At 31.6% G+C, this 9,130-nt stretch overlaps 1 long non-coding RNA gene across 1 annotated transcript; it reads left to right on the top strand.

Moving 5' to 3' along the window:
* The first annotated feature begins 2,188 nt into the window (after window positions 1-2,188).
* LOC127736708 (uncharacterized) lies at window positions 2,189-8,341 on the top strand. Its single transcript, XR_007999138.1, has 2 exons — window positions 2,189-2,590; window positions 6,533-8,341. It is a non-coding gene; the product is annotated as an uncharacterized LOC127736708 (long non-coding RNA).
* The last annotated feature ends 789 nt before the right edge of the window (window positions 8,342-9,130 follow it).

The following is a 9,130-nucleotide window of genomic DNA, read 5'->3' as shown; positions in this document are numbered from 1 at the left end:
ATAAAGGGTTGCTGCTCACAAGGAAGCTATTAAACCAGGAGTTTCAAGTGGTGAAGTTGAACTCATACTTTCGTTTATTTTACGGACGCCATCACGAGTCGGTTGACGGTTATGGAATATCTGTTTCACAGATGACGACGGATATGTTCCAATTGTAGTAAACACGTCCTCTTTTCTCCGAATGTGACCTACCGTATTAGACTTATCACCGGGTATGTACTTATATGAGCAACACGATGGGTGCCACACGTGGAGCAGGATCTGCAAAACCTTCAGGGTTAGAAAATTTTACATGACCGATGGTCTAGAATTTGGTGATGTCTTACGGTTAGATAAGAGTCGATTACCAATCCGCTATTGCGTGATGTCTCATCACTTGATATAACTTATCAAATTATTTTATAGAGTAACACGACGGGTGTCACATGTGGAGCACGATCTGCTTACCCTTCCGGAGCTCCTGAGATCACCACCAGCTTTTATACGTCGTGTTTTGTGTACTGTTGTTTGTCTTCTGATCTTTTTACTTTTTTGCCATGGCGTTGTTAGTTTATTTTCGACTTATAAGTTGAAATGTCCCGTTGGTATCTTTCGCCTCTCTTTTTACCTCTCACCTTAAAAAAAGAGGCAAAAGATACCAAAGGGACATTTCAACTCATAAGTCGAAAATAAACTAACAACGCCATGGCAAAAAAGTAAAAAGATCGTTTCTAAATCCAACATTTCAAGTGAAAATATATAAATATTGATAAGTCGTTACTTTTCAAATTATAGTGTAGTTTTTCATATGCTTTACTATTTCTCTAAACCAAGAATTTTAGTATTTTTAGATTCTAGGTTTAGAGAAATAGTAAAGCATTTGAAAAACTACACTATAATTTGAAAAGTAACGACTTATCAATATTTATATATTTTCAAGAAATGTTGGATTTAGAAACGATAACCTGCATGTAATGTTATATTGTTCATTATCAACTGATGTTTAGTGTAGATAAAAAATTTTACTGACATTTTGTATTTTCATTTTTATTCATTTTTAAGGACAGTGAGTAAAGCAATTCGTGTCAATTCATGGTAAGTTGTGTTGGTTATGGCAAATTTGCAATAGTTAATATAATATTAACAAAGAAAAATAGGTAAATAGTTTGTTTTCGTTTTTTCCCTAAAAAAATAGGCATCAATTTTATAGGTTTTATGTGGTCTTAAACATTGCTCAACTGGTCAATGTGTGCTACGTTCTGTTTTCTTTCACTTTATAAATTTCAATTGTTTTGTGAAAAATGCTTCTTAATTCTATTTTATTAATAAATCTAAAGGTACTTTACCAAAACCACTCTCTTCCAAACCAGGTCTTGGTACTAACAAACAAATATTGAAATGAAAACAGTAAAACCATGTGCGTCTACTAGATAATAATTTCTAACATTACTATGACTGTTGAAGATGACGAAGGGGGACGCATGCTTACTATTGCGATATAGCTGGTTTTATCTTGCGCTTCAGATAAAACCGAAGCAAATGAAGAGCTATACGATAAAAAAAAAAAATCTAAAATAATAGCCAAATTAATATATGGTCAACTTTGCTTGAGGGAGTTAAAACCTTAGTTACTTAATAGTTTATTAACTTATAAACGGATAATTGAAGAAAGGTTTGTTATAAAACATGTCAGTACCGAAGTACTGAGCTGATAAAACCATAAAGGACTGATAGTTCAGCAGCAGCGGGATCTGTCATGGAATAGAAGTTCCTTCATAATATAAGATCCAAATGGAAGGAATATTGTTTCCACTAGAATGAATATTACAGTATCTGTACCTGACAGAATAAAGGGTATATAATATTTGTTCCAACAGGAACAGATGGATTTTATAGCATTGTTTATAACAATGTTTCCAGATAAACTTCCGTTAAGATATATTGACATATCGACCAAATGTTATAAAACACTTTATAAATTCCATGCGTCTGAAGCGCTTCTTTATATGCTTTAAATATTCACTGCAACAATATGCTGCCTGTCCTTTATCAAACGGTTGATTTTTCTAAATTATTTTCTCCGGATGACTTCTCTTAATCAGGACTCTTGGATGCACATTATTATATATCTATATATATGTAATCGAACAGACACGTTTTTATATAATCTAATAACGCAACTTTTAACAAACCATGATGATGTAATTTACACGTTTATGTTTTCTAGTCGCAAATACAATAAGGATCTACTTAGGAGAGACTCAGTGAAAAGCGACGGTTCTCCTGAAATATTATCTGAAAATGAGTCTAAGACCTGTAACATTTTATTGTCTTGTGACCACACTACTTATAGATACTGTTGATGCCGTTGAAGAAAGGAACTCCTGTAACGGGGTGCAATGTCGTAGTACGATTTCAATGCCGCTTATAGATGGTATGAAAGCGACACTGAAAGCTGATCTGGACGTGACGGATCTTAACGAGGCTATTAACCTGTATATTCAAAAAGAAGTAGAAGCGAGAATTGCAGTTGTGTTGAACAGAACTTTAGAAAGTTCCGTGAATACTAAGATGGAAGAAGCCATATCAAATATTCAGGATAGCATAAAAGGTAAGTTCTGAGTATGTCACTCATTTCTTCTTAAACTGTTTGTACAATAATATGCAAAGAGTTACATTATTCACCTCGTAGTTTGTAAAAGTAACTATCTTGTTTTATAAGACCAAAACCACTTGTAACATATCTGCAGATACTCAATTATATGGACAAATTAAATATGTACGTTAAAAAAGTTACAGTGAACGGAAGAGATTCAACTAAAATATATCACACTATAAATTGTCACGAGTGATATTAGTTAATTATGGCTCTTCATGTCACACTATCGATTGCAATGATTTTTACTTTTTTACAAGGGCTTTAAATGTACACTTCTGGTGTGTTTTATGTATACTTAACTTCTAGGTCGAATGTTGTTTTAAATACATTGGATTAAACTTAATATCTTCCAGTCTTAAATATAAACGTTGTTCTAACTATGAATATCCCCTTTTATATTGCCATTTATATCCCCATTTATATTGCTATTTTTACAATGATTCAGAATACCTTAATCCATGGCAACAAAATTGAAAAACTAAAGGAAAGGTACATAAAGGAGTGATTTACATATTCACCAAAATTATATATACTTCATCCAAAATTAAACCAAAATAAGATGTCTACTGAACTAAAAAAAAAAAAAAAAAAAAATGCATTCATTTAAGTGAATTGAGAATATAAAGGAATATTTACACGAGGACTACTTTTGAAATCTGAAATTATTCAAGTAAAAAATCAAATTCTTTTAGTTTTAGATAACGCCCATGCATGGTTATCGAATCTAAAAATCTGTGCATTTCTTTACAATTGTCACTCAGCTAAAATAATTCTTTTTTGACGTTATGACAAAAAGTTCATATATTCATATGAACAATTTTGATTTAAAAATGTACAATCAAAACTGTAACTCGACTCAAACACTGATATGTTTATATATTACGTAATTTGTATATTTTAAATGACTTTGAGATTTGAACATCGGAAAACTACAGTTTCCTCTTTATACATCTATTTTGAGAATATTGTTTAAAAAAACACACAATCCTAGGTAATGTTCGCCTCGACCTATCATAACATTGGTTATTTTGCTCCCTATATTTGTCTGTATAAATCTTCTAGTTTAAACACTGTGTGACTTTTTACGGTTTCAAAGCAGCAAGAGTTCAAAATAGATATTATTTTTACTAGACAATACACCATCATTTTGTATTAGATTTTAAACAGAACTCGGTATGACGTGACATCTCTGTCAAACCTACTGAAGTATACCTGCATGTACTGGACCTTATTCTCAACAATATCAACAAATACATTAGTACTAGACTGTAATAAAGCACTGTTCTTTTAATTCTTTTTTTGTTATACTCGTAAAATGCTCGAAACAAATGAAGATCTTACTTTTAAAAACAGCGAATGTCAGTTGGAGGTTAACATTGTGGCAAGATTGGAGGCTTTTAATTTTTCCACTGTGGATTGTTATTTTTGTTGTTGATATGTTTCAGCAGCATCTTCATATGCATTATCATATAATGATTATGCATCTCCTAAATGAAAGGATATTCCTTGGTTTGCGTTTCCTACTAGAATTTAACTGACAAATTAAAGGCTAACTGCTTTCAATAAAACTAATTAACTAAGTGTTCTTTATGGTAAAGTTTTAGTAAACTCTTCGAATGTTTTCAGTCGCCATCCTGATTTGGTCCATCTTAAAGGAATATCTATGTCACAGATTATCACCTATGTATTTTATTTGTTGGAGCAGGCACTTTTCATCCTTTCATCGTTTACGACATCATCGAATGCGAATTATTTATCAACTATGGACTTTTGACGAGGTCAATACGTTATATTTATACCAGTTCAGATTAATTTGACCGAGGACGAAGTCCGAGGTTCATTATAATCTAACAGGTCCCTATATAACGTATTGACTGAGTGAACGTCCTTAAGGTAGATTCATGGTATACCGCCATCTTGGATTGTACAATCTCAGTACAAAATTGGTCTAGTTATTTGCCCAAATCTGCAAATTTGGAGACAGATTTGCAATTTAATGGTTAGATTGATTATTTATATAAAGAAAACTTGGTGATTTATTGTACTATTCAAAATATTTAAACAATTGTCAAATTTTGTGTTTTTTTTTAGAATCATTTTTTTCAAAAAAGCCATTTAAGGGGAGATAACTCTTTTAGTAAAAAATATATACTGGACTGATAGGGAAATTTTTTATTTTTACTTGTAGCAAGAAGACAAGTTCGGTGACACCAATTTATCTTTTTATTTTTTTAAAACATATTATAAAACCTATCTTCTTACAATTTATTTCAAAATTCTATCTCATAGAATTTTTTTTATGCACACAAATGTGTTTTTTCATGAACAATCTAACCAAATTTAGGCAATTTTTAACGACTCATAGCTTGGAAAATAGCACGGTGACCCATACTTTTTATTATATTTTAGAAAAAAGCATAGTAAAATCTTCCTTTTGGCAAAGTATAAGAAAATTCTATCTCAAAAATTATATACTTATGATCTACCTTAATTTATATATTACATATGTAAATAGTGTAAGTTTACTATTTTTGGAAATGATATTGATTCTTTGTTACTATTTTTAGGAACATGGAGTCAATATCAATTTAAAATAGTAACGTCGAGTCAATATGTCAAAATAGTGAAAAAAATACAAAAAATATATTTGAAAACACGTGACCAAATAAACCAATGAGAAATTAACAAGAAAAATCAAACCACATGTGATATAAACTGAATATTACTTGTTATGAGCAAAACGACAGATGCCACTACATACTTACCCGTCGAAAAAACACATAAATACGCCTCTGTTTTTGGTAAGGTGCATAACACGTCATCTTTACGGGACTTTTATCTTCTTTGACCATGATGTCATTTGTCATCTTTGGCTTTAATTGCACCTTGGCAATGTGTCTTTTCGTAAGATCTGTTGATTGAAACGATGTAAAGACGTACGGAAGAACAAATAAAACATACACTCTTTGAAAGAGTTTTGTGTTTGTCCAATCTTACAATACAGCAATCATAATAACATTACATGCCTTATTTTCCTCTAAAGGTCTCCTTTCTCTGTTCCCCGGAAAGTATTATTACTTATGTTCATCATTCCGTTTTTCAGCCATTCTGTCTTCCGTCATTCCGTCTTCCGTCATTCCGTCTTCCTTCATTTGTTCTGAAATCAAACAGTCGACCGGATTTTTAAAACTTTTTATAATGCAGATCGAGTTTGCGTTTCGTTCTAATTGGCCAACGTTTGATAGAATGACGGGCCCTGAACTAAGAAAATTTCACGAAAATTGTTCTTGTCCCGACAATTTTTGTAACTGCAGTAGTTCTCGAGCTGGAATAGCAACTGATTTTATTTTACAATAATGCCTTGGCATTTGCGTCGTTCCGACTTATATAGTTATTTGTCATTTTGGAATAAAAACCACATACTTTATGATAAATGTCCTTATCAAGCATCTTTTAATACTGAGCTAATTTTTATCTATTTTCTCTACTGTCATTTTAGCGGACAAATTTGTTTCCTTAAAATTTGTACTTGTTGACTATATTCGCTTTCTCTCATCAAAATTTATTTTACATACTAGTATACAATATTGTATTAGATGGATTTCATTTTCAACATTTAAAACTTATACAAATATCCATCTCCATTTCTAACATTAAATGAAAACTAGTAAATCGGTATTTTAAAAATGTTATTGTGCCAAATTAGTAGTATTAACAATTACATCACAGCTTTAGTCTCAGATTTCATATGTCAATGATATATAATAATGAAAAATATGAATTAAATTATTTTTTCTCTTCTAATTAGTGAATGTTAAACACATTACTCTGTAAAATATAACAAATTCAGTATAACATCCTGTAAAATAGTTTCAAATCACTTATTCATTCTAGGTCACAAAAAGTATGCATTTTTTGCTACTCTGAGTTCCGAAAAGAACGACCTGTCGTCAGGAACTGTGGTGACATTTGACAAAGTGGATCTGGATGAAGGCAACGCTTATGATGGATCAACAGGCAAATTCACGTGCTTAGAAGATGGCTTATACCACTTTTCTTGGACAACAGTGTCAAGAGAAAAGAGGGACTTTACAAGTAATTTGTTGGTTAATGGACGGATAATTGCTTCCAATGTTGTCGACAGCGATTCTGTATCCGACTCCATGTCAGGGACAGTTAATATTATCGTCAAAATGGTAACAGGAGAGAAAGCTTGGATTGCTGTTCAAGGAAGTGACGGCAAAAATTTGCGAGATGACTGGTCTAATAACCCTTGTTCTATGTTCTCTGGGTTCAAAATATGAAAAAAACAAGGATTTGTTCGATTCCGTTAATTGGTAAATAATACGGTTTCTATTTATAGAATAAAAAAAGTCTTATGTCTGTATGATAAGATATATAGACTTTATAGCAGAAACATAATCAAAAGGGAAAACCACCAACAATCGATACCTAGAGAATATGCACGATGCAAATACAGAATAACGCAGTATTTGTACCGACATATACGAACAAAGAGAACGTAAAGTGGAACTTCCTGACAGTGCGAACTCTATTTAAATATAGATTGAAATGTCTTCATGAATTCGATACCTATCGATGACTTTTACTATCTTAATCAAATATACTCTCATAACTGTAATATTCTGCTTTTTTCCATTTTAGATTTATTACAAAAAAACCAAGTAAGCATTGAACAAGGTATATTTGATAGAAAGAAAAATAAACATAGACTTTTTAACATTTGTATGATGCATACAGTTAAGGAATAATTCATGGAAGCCATAGATTTGTTGGAAATTTACACATGGCCTGGACCGTGATATTCGAATTCTATCCTGAGCGTTAGCGAGGGATAAAACTAGCGAATATCACGGCCTAGGCCATGTGTGAATTTCCAACAAATCTATGGCTTCCATGAATTATTTCGATTCTAATAGGACAAATTTATACGGTCATTAAAAAACTGAAGCGAGGGTGGATATACCGTGTGTGTGACTGCTCTATTTTACCCCCTGTTAGATAAAGCTAAAAAAATCTAATAAATCTATAGCTTGTATGAATTATTTCTTAAATAACCACTAGAAAAAATGTGTTTAATTCTTTTAATTCTCAAACCCAAAATTTGCCATTTTGAATTTACATTTTTTTCTCGCAAGCTACCGTCAAATCCACTGTTGACATTTCGTAACTAAGGAGTCGCGATGTTTATATACTGAAATCAGTAAATGTGTGAATAATGCAATAGAAAAGACAATAAAACAACACCTATCTCAAAACTCGATTTTAATGCAATATTATCCGAATTTGGAGGGTTAACCTTCTTAGTGCGGACCGAAACTTCAAAACACTGTCCAGAAACGGGATCAATTCAGTATAAAATAACATAAACAGTATATAGTTATAAAACAGCATGTTACTTTGCATAATTAAAGATTTACTAAGATATAAAGTCAAGAGGTTTATTTTTTAAATAACGTTATTTGTATGACATAACATCACGTCAAAATGGTGTTCACGTCACGTCCTAATGAAGTTTACCGCTTTTCAATATTAGTTAACGTCAAGCACTTTGCAATGCTTAGAAGAAAACAGTCATTTTTTGTAACACAGCACCATGATACGAAATTTCAATTCAGTTGTACATATGTTTTGTGGATTATTTATAACCTATAAAATTAATGGTTCTTTTGTTTTAATCGATTGAATTGCGTTTTCTATATGTACAAGCACATGCATTTTCATAGCATACATGTATATGATATTTCTTATACATTTTACCATAATTTAAATCGATGGTTTAATACGACATTTCACTTCACAAATCATTCTACATGTATTATGTATGTGTACGTCTTATTGATACTATCCAAATGTAATACAGTACCATTACACTGTTTAAATAGTTTCACTATGCAAATATAAAGGAAATGCGATAGCATTGCCAATGAGACAAAGACCACGGTACCATATAAAATGTTGTCATAAACGGTAGATATTTCTTGAAAACAAACGTTTGAATCGGTGACAAGTGATGTTAATGTTAATAGTTATGTTACAACAACAGACTGAAAGAATGGATAATGGCCAGGTCGTATACAGTAATGGAAAAAATAGATTTATCCATACGAAAAAAAGAGTCACTATATATATATTTGAAAATATTGTCAGATTTAAAAGATGTACTTGTCCCTAAAAATATCGTCAAACCTAGATAGCAAGTCATTTTATTGGCCCAGCAAGAATACAATCAAACCTTAAACGACCTATTTAAGTTTTACACATATACACACGCACAATTTATATTCTTCAATATAAATTATAATGATTAAACTAATCCATTTCCGTTGGAAGATAACTTCCTTAATGCTGGTCGGTTTTTCGGCGCGATAAATTTGCTCAATATTCCTATGACACTAGTGATAAACCTACTTCACAACTGGCAAAAACAGATCCCATCCAAATTTGTTTGCGACATTGTAATAGCCATGT

Source organism: Mytilus californianus, unplaced genomic scaffold, assembly GCF_021869535.1.
Source record: "Mytilus californianus isolate M0D057914Y unplaced genomic scaffold, xbMytCali1.0.p SCAF_35, whole genome shotgun sequence".
NCBI classification, from domain to species: domain Eukaryota; kingdom Metazoa; phylum Mollusca; class Bivalvia; order Mytilida; family Mytilidae; genus Mytilus; species Mytilus californianus.
The sequence above is the reverse complement of the archived record's forward strand: the minus strand, read 5'-3'. Positions and strand labels throughout refer to the sequence as shown.